The sequence below is a fragment of the Peromyscus californicus genome, unplaced genomic scaffold (assembly GCF_007827085.1).
Source record: "Peromyscus californicus insignis strain IS unplaced genomic scaffold, ASM782708v3 Scaffold_4__1_contigs__length_199733344, whole genome shotgun sequence".
Classification (NCBI taxonomy): Eukaryota; Metazoa; Chordata; class Mammalia; order Rodentia; family Cricetidae; genus Peromyscus; species Peromyscus californicus.
The window spans coordinates 148,734,105-148,760,326 of NW_026294562.1; the positions used below are offsets into that span (position 1 = coordinate 148,734,105).

The 26,222-nt window shown below is 38.4% G+C and overlaps 1 long non-coding RNA gene and 1 other non-coding gene across 3 annotated transcripts in view; one reads left to right on the forward strand and one right to left on the reverse strand.

Annotated features, from left to right (window-relative positions):
- The first annotated feature begins 6,842 nt into the window (after positions 1 to 6,842).
- Positions 6,843 to 7,006, forward strand: LOC128095872 (U1 spliceosomal RNA). Its single transcript, XR_008213466.1, has one exon. It is a non-coding gene; the product is annotated as a U1 spliceosomal RNA (small nuclear RNA).
- Positions 7,007 to 19,096: 12,090 nt separating this feature from the next.
- Positions 19,097 to 26,222, reverse strand: part of LOC128124645 (uncharacterized) — a 38,506-nt gene continuing 31,380 nt past the window's right edge. For both annotated transcript variants that reach the window (XR_008222925.1, XR_008222924.1), the window contains 2 exons: positions 23,583 to 23,798; positions 19,097 to 22,542 (listed from right to left, as the gene is read on the reverse strand). This is a non-coding gene — a long non-coding RNA (uncharacterized LOC128124645). The remainder of the gene's footprint in view (positions 22,543 to 23,582; positions 23,799 to 26,222) is intronic.

A 26,222-nucleotide genomic window follows, 5' to 3' on the forward strand; every position in this document is an offset into this window, starting at 1 on the left:
TGGTCATGATGTATCTTCACAACAAGAAAAAACTCTTACTAAGCCAAAAGCAAAATTCCTTAAGTGATTCCAGGGACACAAGCTTGAGGAAAAATGGGTATTCATAATTTAGTTAATAAAAGAACCATTAAAAGGAATGAAATAAATAGCAATCAGGAAAAACATGTTAATGCTAAAATAATCAAAAACTCAAAACAGATGAACAAAAAGAACACAAATGCTTTAATGAAAAGAGCAAATTAAAAATAAGTACCCAAATTATTGACCTGAAAATAAAAAACTACCAAGTTAGTAATCATGTGGCCTAAATAAGAAGCTAGATGTCAGAGAATGTCAAATTCAGTTATTTTAAAAGGTGCAAATTATATTCTATATGCTTAAACTTTAAAATGGCCAAAGTAAGAGAATAGGAAAGGACATACTCTTCAATACTAACACAGGAGAGCTGGTGTCTACATCCACTCCAGACAAACTGAACAACTGAGGGGTTATTAGAAGAAACCAAGAGACCCATGATGAGATGGTAGAATATAATTCACTGAGGATATTGTGATCTTAACTGTTCACATGCCTAGCATAAAAAAAAATGGATAGAAATGGACAGAGAAATATAAAATCTATACAACCTGGACTCCTCAACATTCATCTTTGATAATAGGTGGGGTAAGTAGAAAGATGAATATAGCTATATTTAATGAGGCAATTCCACATAGTTTATCTGGTGATCAAGAGAGGTTTATTTCTGAGATAACTTACAGCCAGTAGGTGTTGGTTACAGGATCGCACTACAGATGAACAACAGGAACATTGAATGAATAGCTTAATCAACACAATGACCATTAACTGATACATGTTTATTGAACACTCTACCCACAAATAATAAGAGTATGCATACATGTGTCTTTTAAAAAAATAATGTACAAATAAGTCAGTTAACAAGTTAAACAAGGTATAAAACAGAAAAAAAATACGTTGGATCAGAACATAAAAATGAAAAGTCTCTCAACATAGAGAATTGAAAAGGAAATCAAAGGGGCAGAAAAGATGGCTCAACAGATAAGAGCACTGTTTGCTCTTGTAGAAGACTCAGATTTGGTTCCCAGCACCTACATGGAAGCTCACAACCATCTACAACTACATGGGGAAAAGTGCTCTCATCTAGCTTCTGCATATAATATGCACAAACATTGTGCACATACGTACATAGAGGCAAAATACTCATACATATAAAATTTTTAAAAATCTTTTTTAAACAAGAAGAAACCAAGAAAAGGGAAATAAGCACTATTTGATTATAGGCTAGAAGTTTTGTTTGTGAATGTAAGTTAAGAAAACAAATAATAGAGCTCAATAATAAAAATGAATGTTAAAAATTAATTGAAGTTACTTGCCGGGTGGTGGTGGCACACACCTTTAATCCCAGCACTCGGGAGGCAGAGGCAGGTGGATCTCTGTGAGTTTGAGGCCAACCTGGGCTATAGAATGAGTTCCAGCAAAGGCACAAAGCTACACAGAGAAACCCTGTCTCGACCACCTCCCCCCGCAAAAAAATAATTGAAGTTACTAATGAATGACACAGAATGAGGCACTTCATTAAAAGCAACTGTCTTTCCATACAAAAATGAAGAAATACTAGGAGTCAAATAAAGACATAAAACAATACCATGAATAACAGAATAGCAAGGTGAGGGATACTGATACAAACAGGAATGAATTACGGAAATGCATTTCTGAAGGAAGCTACACACAGGGTTGCAGACACCAACACAGAGTTAAACACGGAGAGCTATAGAAACTTCCTCAATGAAGAGTTGGAATTCATTAGATGTAAATTGTCCCCCAATGGCACAAATGAAGATGAATCTTAATTTTGTTCCTCTTGACTTTCATATCAGTAAACAATAGGACTTCAGTCTTTGTGGAAAAATCAATTACAACAGAAAAAAATTCTTAAAATGGAAGGTTACATTATTTATAAAGATTCGATAAATTCTCTAATGTTAAGAGTTCAAAACTGTAATGGGGGCCAGATGATATTCTCACCGATATATTCAAAAGAGCAAAGTCTCCATAGAGAAATACAGAGCAAGGTGGTTGAATTTTGACACAGATTACAAAGATATTTCAGTGGAAAAGTGTAGCTATGCAACAAAGCTGCAGCATCTGAACATGTCTGCTCCACGGAACAAACCATGTCTCACAACTCAGACTAACAAGAGAGCATAAACTCAACGTATAACTTGCAACCACTATGTCTTTAGGGAAAATGTCAACACATTCAAAATAATTCTTTTTTTTTTTTGGTTTTTCGAGACAGGGTTTCTCTGTGTAGCTTTGCGCCTTTCCTGGAACTCACTTGGTAGCCCAGGCTGGCCTCGAACTCACAGAGATCCGCCTGGCTCTGCCTCCCGAGTGCTGGGATTAAAGGCGTGCGCCACCACCGCCCGGCTCTTTCTTTCTTTCTTTCTTTTTTTTTTTTTTGTCAAAATAATTCTTAAACACATCCAAAAAGTAAAGGAAATTTAGAAATAAGGCATTATCGACATCTGAAAACTTGTAAAATTGAAAGATTATTTTTACAAAAGACATAGCATGTGAGAGACACTTGCCCTCACAATGTGCTCATTTCAGGCCTCATTAAGGACTGTTAAAACTTGCTGCCAGGCAGTGGTGGCGCATGTCTTTAATCCCAGCACTTGGGAGGCAGAGGCAGATGGATCTCTGTGATTTCAAGGCCAACGTGGTCTACAGAGTGAGTTCCAGGAAAGGCACAAAGCTGCAGAGAGAAACCCTGTCTCGAAAAACCAAACCAAAAAAAAAAAAAAAAAAAAAAAAAAAACTGTTGAAACTCATCCAGAGCACAAGGGACCTAGCACCCAGCAGCAAAGAGTGAATGACTTGAACAAATGCTTCAACCTGAACAATTCTGCAGAAGGCAAGTAAACACAGGAAAGATATGGATACAACATTATCAGAATACTCCTACATTAAAAGAATGAATTGGGACAAGTAAACAAGTGTTGACTTTAGTATGAGACATCCCATAATCCTGTGTTGATGTAGGGGATGAAAATGAGCCAGCTCCTCTGAAAACAGCCTGGCATCTTCCTGTGGCATGAAGCACATGCTCACGATGATTCTGAGCAATCACATTCAGAGGTATTTTGTTAATAGTACTGAAGACTTGTGTTCACATACATGGAAAGTTACCACAACTCTGTTCATAATCACTACAAAGGGGAAACAAGCTAAACTCATTCTGTTGGAGTGCATACAGATAATGTGTTGAGAGTGTGGAAAACTAGTGCCATTTGTACAATTAGCTGTCAAAAGGAATCAACTATTGATACTCATAGTTTACACAATGAAGAAAGTTTGGAACATAAAATTAGAAGAAAATAGACCAATGACTGCCTTGTCTGATATGAAGGGGAACTTACTAAAAAGGGAAATGATGGGATGTTTGCTATCTTTTGTTGTAATTACACAGCAGCGATCATTTAGGAAAATTCAAAGACCTATTCACTAAAGACAGTGAATTAGATGTATGAAAAATTTTTTAAATGATATGATAAAAATAATATGGTACCTACGCACATTCATTCACTTACTTATATCTTCATGCAAGCCAGTAACAACTGACTAACAAGGAAGGTTCTAATGTGTTGATCATTGAACATAACGGCTGTTAGAGAACAGTGAGGGAGGAGAAGGAGTAACTGGAAAGCTCAGGAGATAGAGCTTTCTACATGAAATCAAGTCTTCAGAAACAGAATGAGAGGTGTCTGTCTTGAGCTGCATATGTCCTGGGGCTTACATGCAAATTTTCAAGATCTCTCAAATCTTGCCTATCTCAGTTCTCTTCAGCCCCTGTGTTTAGATGGATGCAGCACTTACATTCATTATCATCACTTACATTTGACTTTTATTTGACTCTTGAAAACCTATTCCATTTTAATCTAAAGGACTGAAGCTTCTTTCCTGTAGTCCAGCATTTTGAAGTTTGGGGATCCTGATTTTAGGTTGAAGGGTCAGTGACAACGGTTTCCAGTAAATATCCTTGTGCATTTTGTCTGTATCTTCTGATCTGCCAGGAGCCCTGGCTGTCTGCTTCACTTATTTAATGTTTTTCATCCCAACAAAACATCATTACATATTTTCTTTTCCATCAGACCAAATGTGCATTTATCTCATCTCTGTCAATCCACTCATCCTCATCCAAACTTCTGCTTCCAGCTATGGGTATAATCTTCAGTCTGATAACCATCCTGGGACAAAGGAGCATCTATGGGTGACTGGGAAATGAGAAGTACTGCCTCTGTGTCTCTGTTCATTAACCATCATAAAGTCAGAGAAAAAAAATCAAGCATAAGCCAATAAAATAACATAAAACATCTCATTTTAAAATATTAAAATCATTTTAATGAGAGTACAAATGAGACATGATTTTTACTTGCCTTTTATACTAGCAAAAGAAATTAATTTTTAAGTTGGAGTAGAATGTGTTGTGTAACAAAACTTTTGAGGGGGACATGCAACACACATGCCTACTCACCTCTCAGAGGAAGTCCATAACAGATCAAGTACAAATATCACCAAAGTCCAACTTAAACAATGAGTTTTATTGGGATTAATTATGGGGAAGAAATAACTCAAAGACAACTGCATCACCAAAACCCAGCCAGTATGGGTGACCACTCACAAAATCTGGGAACCTGGAATACACTCCACAGCCTGCAGGCAACTCAACAGGTCAGAGAGTGTCTTTTCCAGTTGCCCCAGTTGGTCTAAACCTCTTCTAGGCAGCTGGGCTGATTTGTACTTCTTCCAGGCACCTGGTCTGGCCTAAGAGCTTTTCTTTGTAGCTTGGCTAGATTCTAAGAGTGATCTCAGCTTTTATTGCTTACGGGGGTTGCTGGGGACAGGTCTAGGGTCTGCAGAGCTAGCAAAATTTGGTCAGTTTCAGGTACTTCCTGAAGCTATTTTGAGTTGTTTACCTCCTGCTTAAGGAACTTCTCTGCAATGAATTGTTTCAATCTTAGAGGCAACTGTTACACAACAACATGACAATTCATATTTGTCTTTAAGGGTAAAAAAACAAAATGCAAGGGAGAGTGGGTTAAGCTGAGGAGAGAAATCATACCACATGACTTTGATAGATTGTGAAGGGGTGAATTGTGGCATCAGTATGACTCAGAACCCTGGTCATGTTCTATTATTTGCAAGTAAATAACCCTTTTTATTTTTAATTATGTATTTTAATTAATCTGTTCAGTTAGATTCCTTTTAGACAAGAAAATGCCACACAGAACTAAGGCTAAATAATGAGCTGAAGGCAATTAAGAAGTAATAGATTCAAAAGACTTGCTTTTTTCTGTTTTTTTTTTTTTTTCCAAACACTGGAGACAAATTTACATAGATAAAATAGTCCCACCTCACCTTTCTATCAGGGAGATGAAAGAATGACTCTGGATGGTGACTTAGATGCCTATTGCCCAGGAGAGTCTATGTTAATAAATCATTTTGATTAACTCTTGGAGTTTGTAAACCTTCCCATAAGTCTCTAGCATTAGAAGCGCATAGCTCCCTTTCTTTGTTGTATAGCCTTACCCAGCTATGACATCTATGAACCAGAACAATGATCAGCATGGCAACATAACTCTAAGGAAGCGTTAGTGGCACACTGGCCATAACCAACATCTTTTTAGTTTGACTTAAAACTTGCTCAACAAGAGGAAAGTTATTTCTGGTACCGTAAACCTAGCCACTCACCCAGGACTCATACAGTCATGAATCTTGGAGAAGAACTTATTACCACTACTCTACTAAACCAGCATAATTGCTAACACCACTCTAAATATTTGTCTTTGTACCCACAATGAAGTATAGTTCTCACCCCTCATTAAAGAATTTTCTCTTTGCAACAAATTGGGATTGCTACAGAAAAGTTACAACTAATCAAAATGCAAAGTTGTGGAGCCTAGTCACATTGGATACATCTATAAAATGCTCCTATTCCTAAGGCTCAGGGAACATTGTGGACAGGGAAGAAAGACTGTAAGATCCAGAGGACAAGAGAGTTTGCTGTGAGACTATGTGTCCTAGGAATGTCAGAAGCTACATCCATAAATCCTCACAACATGACTGCCTAAACATTCATTGAACAAGGACACCAACAACAGATTGCAAGGTGGACTATAGAAAAACCAGGAAGCCTCAATCCTACACAAAGAACTAAAGGCCGCTAAGGTTTGCTGAAAGCAAGAAAAATAATCTTCCCCAGGGAAGAGCACACTAGTTAGTTTTCCAGTACCAAATAATGTCTGAAAACATACATGCACATAACATACAGACTGAACAGGTTGCATTTAGGAATATATATGTATACACATATACAAATATGCAGGTAACAACAATTAATGAAAAGAGGAGCCATGAATTTGAAAGAGAGCAAGGTAAAGGTTTATGGGAAGGTTTAGAGTGAAGAAATGGAAGGGGAAAATCATGAAATTATATTGCAAATATCAAAAATAAAAGAAAACAATGTACTTTATTTTAGATTCTCTATTAGGCTAGATTTCAAACCCATTGATCGAGTCTGTATTTCAGGTGGACCCCATGTATAGATATGTGTATATTATACTCCTTTATCATTGTTGATCTATCATTTACGTTAGGGATCATTGATACTGAAAGCATGTGTAGGCTAAGGAAAAATTACCATTCTTCTCCTACAGAATACATTTCAAGCTATGAAAATGAGGCAGCATTGCATAACAATCATGAGAGTTTTAGAAGATAGCTGATGTTTTGGCAAACTATTCAAAGTAAGACTGTGCTGAATACTTACCTGGCAGGGGAGATACCATGATCACGAAGGTGGTTTTCCCAGGGCGAGGCTTATCCATTGCACTCCGGATGTGCTGACCCCTGCGATTTCCCCAAATGCGGGAAACTCGACTGCATAATTTGTGGTAGTGGGGGACTGCGTTCGCGCTCTCCCCTGTAAAAAGAAAAAAAAAAAAAAAAAAGACTGTGCTGAAAGCTAAAAGCATGCTCATTTCCATTTCTCATCATTAAATGTTTCCACTTTAAAGTCACAGCAATGGTGATTACAGTGCCTTTGAGAACAAATCTGATCAGAACAGGCAGTTTCAGGAACAATTATGGAGCTCTATTAACCACAGGATGTACAAGGAGATTTTCTTTGGCCTGCGGTGACATCCGGGATTCTATAGATGGGCAAAGGCACTAGAAATGACAGCACACATTGAAAGTCTGGGAGGTAAAGTGAGGAACTGAGATGTGGAGGAGCCATAAATTGGGAACATAAGCTACAGCTGTGCCTTTTTAAGATGAGAAGTCCTGAGGATACCTGAGAGGTAATAAAAGAAACATAACTACAGCATGAAGAATATTCTATACAAGTGATCACCGTCATTAAATGAAGTCTTTATTCATAGCCATAACTCTTACTAGATCTGTGAGTTAAGGGAATTCCCTGTGTAGCCTGCCTGCCTCCAATACTGTTTTATCACCTGGAATCATAAGATAATGAGATCTTTATCTGAGCTCAACATGAAAATGAAATAATATACTAATAATCTCCTAATTCAAGCCTTGGAATATTTCAAATGCTTGTATGAATGTTAGTTTGTGTTAGATTTAAAAAATAGAAGCAACAGAATAGATTTTTTGTGCTAAAAAGAATGTTTAAAATAAAAATGCAAATGAAAAAGCCTTATAATATGCTCATCCTGATATTTTTGCCATTGTACAAAAAGATTTTGTGTTTTTTTTTTCTCTTCCCTTATGCTTTGAGGCTATAAGCACTTAGGGAGATGTAAACAGCAATAAAGTTGGGATTTCACTGTAAAAGAACCCATCCTAAATTACAAATAAGACTCTCTAATATGCATATTCCAATTCAGTATAATAGAGGAACTGGATAAGAAACAATGAAATCTGATTTGATCATTTGTTGTAAAAATGCTTTTTACACCACTGCTGATTGAAGGATATTATGAATGAATCACTCTCCCACTGAAAACTGTCTATTCTATCTGCCGAGGAAACCAATGCAGGATTCTTGTGTGTTGTTCCATGCGGTCTGCAGCACGAACATTCTTATTCACTAGTGGGAGTTGTTTGTAGTGAAATAGACTGTATTTAATATTAAAAGCAAAAAAATGCCAACACAAAGAAGACAGTTTATAACTTCAGTGATCCAAGCCCAATCTGAGCCTTGTGTTTATTATAATAAACACAACTCCTGCATTGTGAAGTTTTCTCTTAAAATGCTCATCATATGTGCTCTCATGAAACATCTTATGCTGGTTCTAATACAAATTTGAAATTGTTTAATATTCACGTTTTATCCCAAATCTACAAGTTTTTTTTGGTAGCAAAATAATACCAGTTTTTAAATAACTAAGTTTTCTAATATAGCATCATGATTCCCAAATGACTCCACAATAATAATTTTTCTATATAACACAAATGGGTGTGGCTGCCAATTTATATATTTCAGTGTGAGGTGGGTTCTAAGACCATGCTGGATTACTTTAACTCACTTTCTGTCATATTTGTGCTGGGGCAAGCCTTGATCTCATTTGTTTGGAAACAGGAAGCACTGTGCACACAGGAGGTTTATAGCATTATGCTGAGTTCAGATACTACAATGGGCAAATATCCTTGCTTTGCCTCAGCTACTCACCTGTGTAAGTTTGCCCAACTTTCTGCTCTCCTGCGGAGAGGTACAGAAATAAAAGGACTATTTTCACTGAATCAAGTATGTCTCCTAGAGTCTTAATGCTCTTTTGAGTCCTAAAAGCTCCAATAAATTTGAATCTAGGAAGAAGGTGGAAAGCAGGTCTAGTAAAATAGAATTTTACTTTATTTTACCATCATGGGTGGAACCTCTCCAGTGTTATCAGCTTTTCCACAACTTTCTTCTAAATGATTAAAAGTTATATCTGCATCTTGGATTCCACACTAGCAAGGATTTCTCTATGGATGACACAGTTTGAAGATGCACTTTTCATACATGCTCTTGGTTAATTAAACACCCCTGACTGGAGTGTGTTATCTCCTACTGATTTGGATAGCATCATATTTACACTCTCTTAAATGTAGAGATCTTTTCCTGACTTCTCTGTCAGTTTCATCATTTAGCTCATCTGTTCTTGTGACTTCTGACACCATTTTAATAATTTAACTTTATGATAATTCTCAGTGTTGATCACTGAGCCATTTTTCCCCTGTAAATGAGCAAGTATGTTCACATGTGTGTGTTCAGATGGTGTGCACATGGAGGCCAGGAGTCGATGTCAGTCTGGTGCCTTATTTGATCACTCTCTACTGTATTTACCAAGGCAGGTAAATTACATTTACAAAGAATGTGCCATTTCAGATAGCATGGCTAGACAACTTTCCCTGGGGCTTCTCTGCCTCTATCTTATAAGCAAGGCATCCATGAGGCCCACCTGGCTTTTATGTGGGCACTAGAAATTTGGACTCCTGCTCTTACATTCATAACACAAATGCTTTGTCCAGTGAGCCACATCTACATCGCCTCATGGAATCAGTTTTCAAAATCATCTTGCCTGGCTTTTCTAGTTTTGGCCTTTTAACTTTCTTTTGGATTCTTAAGGTAGATGAATTTGAATTCTTAAGGTAGAGATTTTGATAGTCAGTACATTGTATTATTAATATATTTGAAAAAACAGGTTTCCATTTATGAACCATCGCACAAATGGGCATAATTTTTCCTTTATGGGCATCTATTGTTTCCTATACTTACATTTTGCAGTTTTCCCTATTAAATCTTTTGTTATTTATATTGGGAAAGACTCTAGTGTTTCTTGCACTGTATGACTCAGCACCCAGCACTTAATTCTGGAGCTGGCTGTGATTTGTTATTCTCTCCACTTTTCAGCAAGTAATATTTTTGTTGTTGTGTTTGTTTGTTGAGATTTTTGGGATACTATCATGGCTTTTATCACCTTTACACAAACTGCATACCTGGAAATGTGGAATTTAACTGAGTAATTGCTTCTATCAGACTGAACTGTGGCCATATCTGTAGGTCATTTTCTTGATTACTGATTGAGGTGGAAGGGCCCACGACATGTGGTATCATACCTGGGTAGGTAAACCTAGGCAGTATAAAATGGGCAATTGAGCAGACCAGAGGGTTCAAGTCAGTTAGCAGCAGTCCTTCATACCCTTTGCTTCAGTTCCTGCATGCAGGTTCCTGCCTGTGCATTTGCCCTGGCTTCCCATGATGATGGATTTTCACCTATAATACAAATAAACCCTTTCTCTCCAAGATTTTTTGGTACATAGTGTTGATCACAGCATCAAGGAGCAAACTTGGACAGGTACTATTCATATGTTTCAGAAACTGCTGGAATAATTTAACATTTAGCTTGTTATATTATATATACAGTGTTTATTTTAAAGACATGGTATTTACAGTGGAGATTTTTCAGTGATGTCAGACATGTGACAACAAGAGTCTGCCTCTATCCTGTTTTAAAACATAGATTTCATTATTAGTTATGATAAGGCCAGGAGTTCAGGGGCATGAGTTCAGGACTAAACATTTATCTTTTGTTTACAGAGTTCTCAAGAGTTGGAACATACCATGTTACCCAAACCACCCAGGGAAGTACCAGAGCACAACAGGAACAAACAGAGTGTGTCAGTCACTCTCCATGACAGACAGAATATCTGAGGTGATCAACTTATGCAAAGTTTTATTTGGGATCACACATTGTGGGCTTCAGAGATTGGTTATTGGCTGTGTTACTTTGAAATCCATGTCAAGACAGCAATGATGGGGCAGAGTGTACAAAATATAGAGCCAGTAATTGCATACCTGAAACCAAAAGAGACAGAAAGAAGCTGGCCTGATCTGACCTATTACATCAGCGTTACTATCAGGGGGGTTTTAAGTTTTCACCTCCCTTCCCCAGTATTCCCTTTGAGACACTTCCCAGGGACCCACAAATTCCCATTAGACCCCTTCTTTTAAAGCTCTCACTACTTCATAGTAAGGTCAAGGAAATGTGACCAAGTCTTCATTTTACACACATACACACAGGTCTTTAGGGAACCTCAAGATCCAAACTCTCACATGGAGTAAATGTAGAACATGTAAGCACCTTTTCTGTGTCCTTATGGGCAGAAGGCAGGGTGTGTAGCCGCAGGACAGCCTGCTTTGACTAATTTCAAGGGCCTCTGTAGCAGAAGGCTCATTTATGTTGCAAAGACTCCACCTGCTTTTTCTAATACATAGGGCTCAGGAAGCAAGGGGTGTTAGTGATCTCGTATTTAGGCACATTCTGTATATTCTTAGATGTCGAAATTGTATTTTTCACGAAGAATGACACACTGTGCACACTATGTATTTCATTAACAGCAGGGGGATGCAGAGTGGAAGAAGAGATCTTCAGGTGGGGGTAGAAAGAGAGGGTGACAGAATTGATGTGATATGAAAACAACATACACAGTTGTCTGGGGAAAGAAAAGAAGCCCATCAGCATGGATCAGGAGGCCACAAGAGCAGTGAGGGGAGGGGATGCTGAGGATAAAGTGCAATAACATGAGTGAAAATGCCATGATTAAACCAAGTACCTTGTATATGAACTTAACAATTAATTTAGAAAATGTTATGATGTTTTGATATGAGTATGTCCAGGTGTTCTTATTTAAGTTACCAGCTGCATAATTTTATTAATTTGCTATACTATGGTGTAGTCACCATTCTTTTGTTGAAAGACACTGGGGTTATTTTAATTTTCTTCTATCACAAACACTATTATAATGAATCTGCTTATCTCTACATAACTGACAAACATTCACGGGTTTATAGGAAAAGTGACTCAAAGTATAACCCATTCAAATTGCATTACACACTCACAAATGGTCTCTGAGTTCTCACTAATTTATATTTCTAAAAAAGTTTGAGGAAGTCAGTTTTTTCTACACTCAAAATTGCTAAAAATATATTAATATGTTTGTGCATATGTACGCATGTATTTAATATCTGAAATGCATAAATACACATTTGGGTTTCTTTTTTTTAAAGAAATTTATTTTTCATACAAAAATCCTGATTATAATTTCTCCTCCCTCTACTCCTCCCAGTTCCTCCCCTCCTCTTCTTCCATCTAGATTTACACTTTTTGGGTTTTTAGAAAAAAGACAGGCATGAAAGGGATAATAATAAAATATTATAACATAAAACAAAAACAAACAAATCAAAAGAGGACAAAACAAATAAACAGAAGGAAAAGAGTCCAATAAAAGACAAGAAACAGATATAGACACAGAGTACAACTTTTTTGCACACTCACAAATCCCATAAAAACACAAAACTGGAAGCCATAATTCTTTTTTTTAATTTTTTTAAGATTTGTTTATTTATTAAGTATTCAGCATATATGATCAGAAGAGGTCACCAGATCTCATTACAGATGGTTGTGAGCCACCATGTGGTTGCTGGGAATTGAACTCAGGACCTCTGGAAGAGCAGTCAGTGCTCTTAACCTCTGAGCCATCTCTCCAGCCCCAGAAGCCATAATTCTTACAAAAGAACCTTTTTAAGAGTATACGGCCCAATTTTCAAGTTACCATGCCTTCATTTCTTTCACATCCAGGTTGAGGTTCATAGATTCTGATTATACTTTTTATTTTTTATCAATTTCCAGCTTTTTGATTCCCAGGTGGCTTAAATTTGAGAAAAGTTCAATGATGCTGGCAGGAGGAACATTAAAATCACTTTGTCATTTATTTGTCCAATTCATAAATAAAGCTGTAAGGCACCAGAGTTGGTGGAAGCATTTGAGCAGATCTAAATAGATAATAACTCAAAAAGTACAATCTCAATCCCTTAACTTTCCACATACACAAAGATTATTTTTTTGCACTGAACATTGTGCTGGTTAGTTTTAGTCAACTTGACACATACTAGGGTCATTGTGAGGAGGGAACCTCAAGTAAAAACTGTCTCCACCAGACTGGCCTGCAAGGCAGGATAATGAGGCATCTTTTTAATAATTAATATAGGAGAGCACAGCTCATTGTGTGTGGTACTACCCTGAACAGGTAATCTTGGACTGTATGTGAAAGCAAGCTGAGCCAGCCATGGAGAAAAAGCCAATAAGTAGCATTCCTTTATGGCCTCTGCTTTAGTTCCTGCCTCAAGTCCCTGCCCTGATTTCCCTTCATAACAGACTGTAAGACGTAAGATGAAATAACCCTTTTCCTCATCAAGTGCCTGTTGGTCATGGTGTTGATCACAGCAATAGAAAGCAAACTAGAATAAGCACCAAATGCTATCCAAGGCCACACAAACCTGTACAATTCCTCTCTTTTTTGAATGTGACAATTCCAGTAACTATAGTAATTTTGTTCTTGAACTATAATAACTTATTTCTCTAGATTCTTGATTGCCTCATCTTAGGGACACCCAGTAATGACCGGAAACAAGTTTTTTATCTGGCACCTAACATTCTTAAAATCAGTGATTACCCCTGGCAATGGCCAACTATGGACTAAAAAAGAATATTTGCCAACTCTTACCTGCTCCCTGCCCTTTAACTATCCCAGATGGTGAGTTCTGTTCTTACAGAGAACTCACCATCAGGTTTTCCCTCCAAATCCAGGCCTGCTGTGTCTTGAGTTGCTCATCTGTTGTCTGACTTCACTTTGCACTCACCTTTCATTTACTAGCAGTACTGAATGAGCCTAAAGCACACTATTCTTGCATCTCTCTCTCTCTCTCTCTCTCTCTCTCTGTCTCTCTGTCTCTGTCTCTGTCTCTGTCTCTGTCTCTCTCTCTCTCTCTTACCTATTTTTCAGTAGAATTAATGATCATTGATGTTAGCTAAGGCAAAATGATTTTTTATTAAGAAATTTTCTATTCATTTTACATACCAATCACAGATCCCCTTCTCCTCACTCCTTCTGCCCCCCAAATTTCCCCCACAACCTACCCCCCCATTCCCACCTCCTCCAAAGCAAGGCCTCCCATGGGGAATCAAAAGCGCATGGTACATTCAGCTGAGGCAGATCCAAGCCTCTCCGAGGCTGTGTAAGGTGTCCCACCATGGGCACTCGTCTCAAAAAAGCTGGCTCATGCACCAGGGATGGATCCTGAGCCCACTGTCAGGGGGCCCCTTAAACAGTTCAAGTTAAACAACTGTCTTGTCTATGTAGAGGGCCTAGTCCAGTTCCATGGGAGCTCCACAGCTATTGGTCCACAGTTCATGAGTTCCCACTAGTTTGGTTTGATTGTCTCTGTATGTTTCTCCATCATGATCTCGATGTCCCTTGCACATAGAAACCCTCTTCTCTCTCATGGACTGGACTCTTAGCATCCTGTTTCTCCCTATTCCAATGATGTCTCAATCTATCATAGTATCTCTTTCCTTGCTCTCCAACTCTGTCCCTGTTCCAGCTCGAACATCCTGTTCCCTTACATTTTCATCTCCCAATCCTATCCTCCATTGCTCCCCATCACCACCAGTTTGTTCACGGAGATCTCATCTATTTCTCCTTTCCAGCGCAATCCATGCATCCCTCTTAGGATCCTACTTGTGAGCTAGTTTCTCTGGAGCCAAGGGTTGTAGTCTGGTTATCCTTTGCTTTACATCTAGTATCCACTTATGAGTGGATACATATCATGTTTGTTCTTCTGAGTCTGGATTACTTCACTCAGGATGATATTGTCTAGTTCCATCCATTTGCATGCAAACCTCATGATGTCATTGTTTTTCTCTGCTGAGTAGTACTCCATTGTGTATATGTACCACATTTTATTTATCCATTCTTCTGTTGAAGGGCACCTAGATTGTCCCCAGGTTCTGGTTATTACAAATAGTGCTGCTATGAACGTAGTTGAGAATGTGTCTTTGTTGTATAGAGCATTCCTTGGGTATAAGTCCAAGAGTGGTATAGCAGGTTCTTAAGGGAGATTGATTGCCAATTTTCTGAGAAACCGCCATGCTGATTTCCAAAGTAGCTGTACAAATTTACATTCCCACCAACAGTGGAGGAGTGTTCCCCTTGTTCCACATCCTCTCTAACATAAGCTTTTATTAGTGTTTTTGATTATAGCCATTGTGAAAGGTATAGAAAGGTATCTCAGAGTCATTTTAATTTGCATTTCTCTGATGACCATTGTAAAGGGTGATGTTTCTCTGATTTCTTCCTCAGCCCATTTATCATTTGTATATAGGAGGACTACTGATTTTTTTGGTTAATCTTGTATCCTGCCAAATTACTAAAGGTCTTTATCAGCTGTAGGAGTTCTCTGGTAGAATTTTTGGGGTCACTTATGTATACTATCATAAATTGTCTGCAAATAGTGAAAGTTTGACTTCTTCCTTTCAAATTTGTATCCCCTTGATCTCCCTTTGTTGTCTTATTGCTCTAGCTAGAAATTCAAGTACTATACTGAATAAATACGGGGAGAGTGGATAGCCTCCTAGTCTACTTCCTGACTTTAGTGGAATCGCTTTGAGTTTCTCTCCATTTAATTTGATGTTAACTGTCAGTTTGTAATTTGCCTTTATTATGTTTGCGTATGTTTCTTGTATTCCTGATCTCTCCAAGACCTTTATCACTAAGGGGTGTTGGATTTTTTGGAAGGCTTTTTCAGCATCTAGTGCAATGATCATGTGTTTTTTTTTCTTTCAGTGTGTTTATATTGTGTATTACATTGACAGATTTTCATATGTTGAACCATCCTTGCATCCCTGGGATGAAGCTTACTTGGTCATGGTGAATAATTATTTTGATGTGTTCTTGGATTTGGTTTGTCAATATTTTATTGAGTATTTTTGCATTAATATTCATGAGGGAGACTTATCTGTAATCCTCTTTCTTTGTTGCATCTTTGTGTGGTTTGGGTATCAGGGTGTAGCCTCATAAAAAGAGTTTGGCAATGTTGCTTCTGTTTCTATTGTGTGGAACAATTTGTAGAATATTGGTATTAGCTCTTCTGTGAAAATCTGGTGGAATTCTGCACTGAAACCATCTTATCCTGGGATTATTTTAGTTGAGAGACTTTTGATGACTGTTTTTATTTCCTTAAGGGTTATTGTTCTATTTAAATAGTTTACCTGGTCTTGTTTTAACTTGGGTATGTGGCAGCTATCCAGAAAATTGCCCATTCCTTTTAGATTTTTCAATTTTGTGGAGTACAAGTTTTTGAAGTATGAACTGATGACACTCTGCATTTCCTCATTGTCTGCTATTGTCTCTCCCTTTTCATTTCTGATTTTCTTAATTTGGATGTTCTTTCTTTGCCTTTTGATTAGTTTAGATAAGGGCTTGTTTATCTTATTGATTTTCTCAAAGAACCACCTCTTTATTTCATTAGTTCTTTCTATTGTTCTTTTTGTTTCTATTTTATTTATTTCAGTCCTCAATTTGATTATTTCCTGGCATCTATTCCTCCTGGGTGACTTTGCTTCCTTTTGTTCTAGAGCTTTCAGGTGTGCTATTAATTTGCTAGTGTGAGATTTCTCCATCTTCTTTATGTGGGCATTTAGTGCTATGAATTTCCCTCTTAGCACTGCTTTCATAGTGTCCTATAAGTTTGGGTATGTTGTATATTCATTTTTCATTGAATTCTAGGAAGTCTTTAATTTCTTTCTTTATTTCCTCCTTGACCCATTGGTGATTCAGTTGGACATTATTCAGTTTCCATGAGATTGTAGGCTTTCTATAAAAACTCTCCTTCCTCGACTTGGTTCAAATGGTTTTTGTGTCTGAGATAGCCTCTCTTGGTCTAATGGATACTCTTGGTCCAGTTGGAGCTCTTGGTCCAATTGGAGATCTTGGTCCAATCAGTGCTGATGGACTGTGTATCTCAGGGAGCAGTTGAGGTCTCAGAGGGTGGGTGAATTTGAGGGATGTGGGGCTTGTAGATTACATGGTCTATTGGGAGATGATGGTAGTCTGGCCTGCCTGAAAAAGACCTGCCTGCTGTCCGGAAACTGGGACTGCAATGGGTAGTAGTGTGGGGTGCAGGGTTGTGCCCCTGGACCCAAAGACTAGAGGCTGGGGTATTCAGCTATGAAAACAAAGATTCACCTCTTAATCCAATTGGCTCTGGCAGACTCTGTCTCAGGGAGCAACTGCAGTTCCAGAGGGTAGGTGGGTTTGGTGGCAAAATGATTTCGACATATGCCTTTCAAGATTTCAAAGAATGATAAACACCACATTAGAAAATAACGTGGTTAAGTTTGTGAGCCTTCTTGGTACCTTTTCTGTGGGGACAAACAAGAGAAACAATATCTCCTTAGAGGGTATCTTTCTTTTCTCCATCTCTTTGTTCTTTTTTTTTTTTTTTTTTTTTTGGTTTTTCGAGACAGGGTTTCTCTGTGTAGCTTTGCGCCTTTCCTGGAACTCACTTGGTAGTCCAGGCTGGCCTCGAACTCACAGAGATCCGCCTGGCTCTGCCTCCCGAGTGCTGGGATTAAAGGCGTGCGCCACCACCGCCCGGCTCATCTCTTTGTTCTTAAGTTTAAATTTTTGATTGTATGGTTGAATGAAGAAATAAATCCTCTTCTACAGATGAGTAGCAGCAGATCTGGCTGATGCTACCCATCATGTTCTGGCTGCCTGTGTGTGTAACTGGCCTTCTCTGCTGTTTAGATTCATGACACTTGTCACAGTGTGCACATATTTCATGCAATTAAAAAGCAAGAAAGAATGGTACCTTGTGTTTGCCAAATTAAAAAAAAAAAAATCTCTGTAATAATTTTTAAATGTTTTCTGCTGTCCTCTTTATGTCTATCAGAAATTGCATGCTGTAAGAGAGCTATGCATTATATTTTTATTTTGACATTTTGTTCTGTTTGTACAGAGCTTTGTAAGTATACCAGCTAACCAGCCTGTATTCCTCAGACATCAAAGCCAGAGACTTCCTCTCCTATCTGATGGTCCCATCCTCATCATGGACTCAGTATACCAATGTATTTGAAAGCCTAGGAACATACTAGACAGGATTTAAGTCTGTGTTTGACTCCTTCTACATCTCAAGACTGGTTATAGACTGTGACACTGTATATGTGGAAAGAGTTAATAGATGCAAATTCATATTCGATGTGGCATACCATACCTTATTTTTGATGCAAGTATTACTTTCCCTAAGCAATGTGATTTCAGTGTGATATAAAAAGCAAACACAGACTTTCATTTGGAATGTCAGTGGATATAACAATGTGTAGTAAACTGTGAATTAACTGTGAAACTAAGCCAGCAATCTTCAATGAATACACTCCTAGTGTTGAAAAAAAGCATTTTTTTCTTTAAAGAAAACTAGTACTGTATCAGGGAAAGCCAAATTCACTCAACTCAGTTTGATTTTCAAGCTGAGTTTTAAAAATGTTAGGCAACCAAATTCTGCCTTACAAGGACATTTTTCTTTCTGAAATTGTTTTCAGATACTGAATTCCAAGAGCTGTTTGCAGCTCAGTTTATGAGACAAGTGCTCATTACCCAAATTGGTTAATTGCACCCATTATTATTCACCAAATAGAATTAGGTTCTCATATACAAACAAGAAAAACCACAGTGTGTGCTCTCCACTTTCTCCTTCCCTGGGAATGGCAACATTGTGATTTTCATAAGTGGGAATTAGAATAATCCTTTATTTCCCCCATTGCCATCAACACAAATCTTTTCTTTTTCAAAGGTCACAGCTAAAAGGAGCAATTTTGGCTCCATCTCTAGCAGTAAAGGATGCCACTTGAGTGGCTTTTGACAGAGTGGCTTGACTGGGCCAGAATGTATGCATGTCTTGGCCTGTAAAGGTATTTACACCTGCCCAACCATGAAGGCAAATGCTGAGCTGCTTTGCTATTACATTTAAAAAAACACTCAATTTTTTATTAACATAATTTTTAGTGATTCTTTCAGAATTCATATCATGCACCCCAATTCTATTGATTTCCCATCCTTCCACGTCTGCCCCCCACTCTTGTAACCTCCCCCCCATGAAAGAAAATAAAAGAAAAAGAAAAAAGAACATACAAATACCCCCCTCCCCCCCACACACACACACAAATTAAAACAAAGAAAAAGACCACTTTGCTCCTCCATCTTTCTCTCCTCTCCATCACATACTCATTTCTCATAGTGGTCTTGGGAGCTGCATTGTGTCACACAGTATATCCTTTTGCTCACATAGCTCTACTTGCAAATAGTCATTGCAATGAGTTGTTGGTCTGGCAAGGCCTCTGGCTTCTGGTACAACATCAATACTGGACCCTCACCAAAACTTTTCTTGGATATTCGTTGCCCCATTCATGAAGATCCTCTGACTATGGTTCCACAGGACGGGTCCCTTCACATGCTCCAGCAGGTCACAGATGGAGTAGATGGTGGGCTAACTCAGAAGTTTGGATGTGGGCCTGGGTGGTAGCTGAGTTGGTCAGTTCAACACTCTACCTGGACCACACCCTCAGGGGAGGGTCAGGGTCAATTCTCCCTCTGGCATGGTGAAGGGTTGGAGTCAGCTCAACTGTTGCTATGACTGGCAAGGGTCATCAAGGGTTGGGGACAGCTCTCCTGTGCCTATGACACTGGCCAGTTCTCCCATGGCCCCCATTGGTAACACAGGCCACAGACCCAGACATGGCCTTAGGCATCAGCAGAGGCCCAGATATCACATGGCTCTAGGTGGCAGCATATCAGCCTGCCCCGTATTGCTGTCAAGTCTTCAGGATCACTTCTTTCCACAGTACACAAACCACTCCACTTCTCCTTCTCTCCCATTTCTCCAGCACATACCTGTCATCATTATGGCTCCTTCTGGGTGGGCCTGTGACTTACTTCAGCCTGCCCAGGCTGTGGGGTATTGAAAAAATAAAATAACAAACAAGCAAACAAACTAACAAAAAACACTCAATTTTTGTTTTTTTGCATTGTTCTCTTTTCCCTACTTGATAATTACATCTGTAAATTATTCAATTGCTTAAATGAGCAAAAGCCAACATAAACACATACTTTATACCTTCTTGTTATTTGTATTTTATGACTAAATCATGATTATGTCATTTGATTGACCTTAGTTTTTACTGTGAGCAACTCATTTGTTTTAGAAAACAGAAATTGATACTTAGAGACAGAAAATGATCTGGTCAGTGTCAAATGGCTGAGACATACTCTACAGTTTGCTAAGACCTTCCCTGACCCCACCTGTCCTTAATTGCCTCATGTCTTTGTTTTGAAGCTGTGTGTCCTAAGAACTTTCTCTGCCCCTGCCTCTTAAAGAAGGCTTCTCTTCCTCCCCTTTATTATAGGAGGACATGAGTGGCCCTTGTTTGACATCCCTAGAAGCTGTTGTTATCTATCAATATATAATTATTTTTGGTACACTTGCCTTAACTCACACAATAATTAAACGGCGACTTTTTCCTTTGCAAGTATATTTTAAATCAGGTTCTTGTCCATATTTGTACCTCTATTTTAATACCTTGATATTAAGCCAAAGTTCCCAGAAAAAGCAAAACTAACAGCTTATTAAAGATTCTAAAAGTTCAGTTGACTGATAAGAGCACTGTTTACTTGCTTTGATGTGTGTTTGTGTGTATGTGTGTGTGTGTGTGTGTGTGTGTGTGTGTGTGTGTGTGTGTATATACATGTGAGTGTGTGTTGTAAGATAGAGCCTCACTATATAGTCTGAGTTGACCTCTAAGCCACAGAGCTCTACTTGCCTCTACCTCCCAAGTGTAGGATTAAAGTCATGTACTACAATGCCCAGCTTAATTAAAACTTTATGATTTTAAAGTTAGAATGCTGCAGATACACAGCTGAATTATCTTGAGACATCTTTGTTCTTATAATTGTGTCATTAATTGCCCACCTCTGTGTCTGACCAAAGATCTTGTGACAACAGGTAAAACCTTTAGGAGTATATTACCTTAGCAGGCCACTAGCTTATTCCAGCAGAAATCTAAGCATATTAAAAGATAAATTTGGAATCTATTGCATAAATTGTCCCAATTTGTTGTAATATGCCTTCATGATGTTCCTAATAATGCAATGTATTTGAAAATTGCCTCGTTGATTATTATTTGGTTCTGTAAATATGAAACTTTGTATAACCTATTCCTCATGGGACCAGGTTGTTTGTTGAAACTTGGAGCCTGTGTTCCCAGGCCCTTGTCACTCAAATGTATTCAAGAACAAATTAAACTATTTCTTATTCCCTTATATGAAGGGAGTCTTTTGAATGGACAGTAGATATTAGGTAGATGGAAGACAGATAGATGACAGATGAAAGACACAGATGTAGATATTATAAAGCAGAGCATTAATCTTCTCTAGAGCAAAAATGATAAAAAACAATGACAATTTAAGTACATCATTAGTTTTAGAACACATATACCATTTTCAAAGGCATTGAATTCTCTGTTCATAAAGGAAAGAAAGTGCCTTGGATTACATTACAGACAAGTGTCATCAAATAATCTCCAGCCTCTCTCACACACAGAGCTTTTTGACACACTATTCAGTCCAAGCTGGCTTCAAACTCATGGTAACCATGTGCCTTAGCTAGTGATGGGATTTCAGGCATAAGCCACCATTGCTATCTGCTTTTCTATTAAATAATATTTTAAATATTGACTTTACTATTATATAGTTCCCTTCACTATATTTCTCCCTCTGTTAGTGCCTTTCTTACTCTAAGAAACTTCTATCTGTAACTAGTTCTGAAGGTACAAACTCCTCTGTCTTATGTTAACAACATATCTACCCCTGGCATTTGGGCTGGATTTGCAAGCCTCCATTATTGATGTTTTCTGTGACATTGTGTTCATTCTCTGTGGCTATTGTAACACACTGCAAGAATTTTGGTAGCTTAAAACAAAACAGATTTTTTATTTCCTAGTTCTGAAGGTCAGAAGTGTAACATGGGACTCACCTGCAACAAATTGTGAGCCATGCTGAGTTTCTTTCTGGGACTCTGGGGTAATGTGACTGTCTTCTTATCTGTCTCAGCACTTAATGCCTGTCACCATTTATTAGTTTATGAGGCCCTTCCCTCTTCAGGACCAACAGAAGCAAGTTAAGACCCCCACCTTTGCTCTGACCTCTTTCTTCCAGTTTTGCTTACTTATTTTACTTAGGTTTGTATTCAATCATTTGTATGCACACATGTGCACTATCAGCCATGTGTGCACATACACGCACATACATAGAAAAAGGCCTCACCATTTTCATACTTTTATCTTTTTGATTAAACTTCAAATATATTGCATTTTACAATTATTGTTTCATGAATTTATTGAGTATTGCTGGTCCATGGACAATAAACATGGTTTGGCTTTTGAGATTTTTCCGTCTTAGAATTATGTCTGCAGGATTTTCCCTGAAAATCTGTAGGAACTGGGTGAATTTCATACCTAGATAAGCATAAATTCAATGTGTTCTCTAACACAGAAAGCAAGTCCAAAGGTCTCTCTCTCAGCCTTTTCTTGCCCAGGTGGATTCTGGTTCTTGTCTTCCTGTCTTCTCCTAAAAACAACACATGCAATAAATACAGCTGGAGAAAAGCCCCAGAGGTCAGAGGATTCCTGGGTGCACCTTTGTCTCAAGTCCTAGCACTTCACAGTTTAGTGCTTGAGCAGCTGTCTGCCCTTTAAACAGAAGGGCTTTGTGTTGTATCTGATTTTTATCATAGATTCTGGTCCTTATTCATCTTATCTAAGAGTGGATACTGGAGTTGGATTTTACCCAATTATAAATGGGCCTATATTAAACATGTATTATTATTTATTATTTCAAATTTTCATGTGTTAAAATATATTTTTATTACACCATAGACCTATTTGGCTAGTTTTTAATTTTCATAAATTTTACTTTTATAATGTTATTTCTAATAATATTACTTAATATCTTAGATTGAAAACTTAAATTTTCTCTCTTGAGTGAGGATGTAGGGGAGGGCAAGAATAGCCAATACTTTTTAGGGCACATACCAATGACCAACCAGTCCCTAACTTGAACAGTTTTTAAGAATATCCTTTGGTCCATCGGACTGAGTCATCAGTGGACTAACGTTTTAATGAAGTCAAAGCCCTCATAATCCAACCACCTATAAACACTGGACACTGATAACCTGAGGACTCGCAATTTATGCACCGCAAGACCCTCAGTGCCAATCAGTAAGATGATTGAGTTTTCTTTTAATTAATATCTGATATATAAACACGAGCCTAATAGCAGAATAAAATAATTGAAAAGTATTTGTTCCATGCAATCAAATGGCACTGAAGAAATGACAGCCCACCTCTCAACACTCCCACATTTCAGAGGCACATCTGTACTTCAAGCCCAAGCAGACTGTGAGGAGGCACTCACAACATCCACCGGGATGTTGTGAGACAAAGCTGAAGCCAAGATACTTATGGCCATTGAGAGACATAAAAGGCATGCTTGAGAAGTACAGCTAAAGGTCCCTCAGGAACCAGGATTGTCTTAGTCAGCGTCTATTGCTGTGAAAAGACACCAGGACCACGGTATAAAAAGAAAGAATTTAAGTGGGGTTTACTTACAGTTTAATCCATTGGAGGGAGCACAGTGGCATGCAGGCAGACATGGTAGCTCAGACTTCTATATATGGATCCAAAGGCACCAGGAAGAGAGAGACACTGGTCCTGACTTGGGCTTCTGAGATGCCTGAGTCCACTGCCATTGATATACTTCCTCCAACAGGAGAAAAAAAAATTCTCAAATTCTGCTTGGTGCATGATTACATTTGCATAAGATTCCTGAGATGACAAAATGTATACTAATTAGTGGCTGCCTGGGGTTAAGTAGTTAATAGCAATGGGCATAGCATGGAGGAGGCCTTCCAGGAAGGAGATTCTGAGGTTAGGAAACATATGCTTATATTTTGTTCTTAGCTGTATATGGTATTTTTTAAATAAACCAAGAATAGTGCATAGGATCTGTGTATTTATTCCAACTTCCTTTTCTAAAATTATCTCAAAAATGAAAGGCATCAAACATTAAAATGACTAAACAGTTATTAATAAATTTCAATAGAATATAAACAATGACTTCATGACAAACAAAAGACAGTTATTTCTCCTCTGGTGACCCACAGAAATGTAAAAAATCCTGAATCATAGGTCATTTTGAAAACTAAGGGAACTTCTATTCAGTCTTGTGGCTAGACCAAGCCTAGCATCTTTCCTTATCAGATTAAAGTTTATGTGATCCTCAAAACAATGGTGATTTAAAACCAGTGCATGGAACTGGAGAGTGTTCTGTTCCCCTCATGCATCAACCTAACATCATGGTATGTCCAGAAGAGTATATCCCCAAAGGGGTTGATGAGAAAGAGAAAAAAGGAGAAAAACAGAGGAGGAATATGAGCATAAGGAGAAGGAGGGGGGGTATGGAAGAGGAAGAGCATGGGGCAGAAGAGCAACATGAGGAGAAGAAGAAGATAGAAGAGGTAGAACATAAAGAAAAGGGGGAGGAATTGGAGGAGGGGACAGTAGAATGAGGAGGAGAACTAAGAGGAACATAGAGAAGAGAAGAAGGAGAAAAAGGAGGCCCAGCAAACAGTGACAGGCTTTTCAGGTCAAGTAACAAAATTGATTTGCACCAAGAAACTACACCCACACAGAATGTGGGGTCAAGGAGAGAATCAGTGGGCAATATTAGCTGGAACACTGTATCATAAAACCCAATAATTCAAACCAGGCTGGCACCTTATCTGTCTTCCAAGGTTAGTGGAATCCAGGCTATAAAAATCCAGTGCCAAACATCAGCTTATTTCTGAAGTCTCATTAATCACAGAGAAAGTCTTTTAACATCTCCTTCACTTTCCAGAAAGTTTTCTCAGACCCTCTACCACAGTGTCACTGAGTAACACATCACTGTGACATGTGCTCCTGAGCATTTTTCCTTACAGATCTCACAGACTGTTTGGTTTTGTTAGGTTATCTGGAGCCTAATTATCCTTCCTGAGCCTTTAAAGGGCTGCAGTTACAGCATGTACTACTATTGGGTATATGACGTGTAAATACACTATGCATATAATTGAATTGCCCTTTTAACTGACTCATACTCCCTCTGGTCAGCTCCAACTACTTAAGATCATTCTAACTCTTCTCATGTTGTAACAGGTACACATTTCTTTTAAATATGAAAAGGAGGCTTTCTTTGAGTAAGAAATCATTCTTCAACATTGAATGATTAAAAATATGAAAAAAAAATGTTAGAAATCTACCAGGTAGACAGAATTTGAAATCAGAAGGAGCTATTCTAAATGAGAGGTTTGCCAGCACATTTCACATTTAGGAGACAAATTTTCCCGAGGCCAGCAAGAGGGAAAAACATCTGTTAATTTTTTTCCAAGAGATACTGGGTTTCAGGCATTTTATCCTTTTCAAAGTAGCTTTAACTATAAAAGTATTCACTAACAAAACACAATTTTTATATTTTGAAAATTGTTAGTCATTTTAGATATAACTAGGTTATATATTGAATAATAAATTTTTATTTATCTATTTATTTTTAATTTTACAATTAATTTAATTCTACATATCAGCCTCATATTCATCTGTCTTCCCTCCTCCAACCCCCAACCCTCACCCTCCCCTCAATCCACCCCCCACTCCCACCTCTTCCAAGGCAAGGACTCCCCTGGGGATTTAGCTCAGCCTGGTAGATTCAGTTGAAGCAGGTCCAGTCCACTCCTCCCTTCACCTAGACTGAGCAAAGTGTCCCAGCATAGGCCCTAGGCTCCAAAAAGCCAGCTCATGCACTAAGGACAGGTCCCGGTCCCACTGCCTGGGGGTCTCCCAAATAGTTCAAGCCAATCGACTGTCTCACTTATCCAGAGGGCCCCGATCCAGTTCCACAGGGGCTCCTCAGCCATTGGTTCATAGTTCATGTGCCTCCACCAGTCTGGCCACTTGTCCCTGTGCCCTTTCCAATCATGGTCTCAATATCTCTTGCTCACAGAATCCCTCCTCTCCCTCGCTGACTGGACTCCTGTAACTCCACCTGGGGCCCGGCCCTGGATCTCTGCATCTGCCTCCATCAGTCACTGGATGAGAGTTCCATCATGACAGCCAGGTCAGTTTGGGCTCTCTCTCGACCATTGCCAGTAGTCCATTGTGGAGGCATCTTGTGGATTTCGGGGGACCTCTCTAGCACTCTGCCTCCTCCTATTCCCA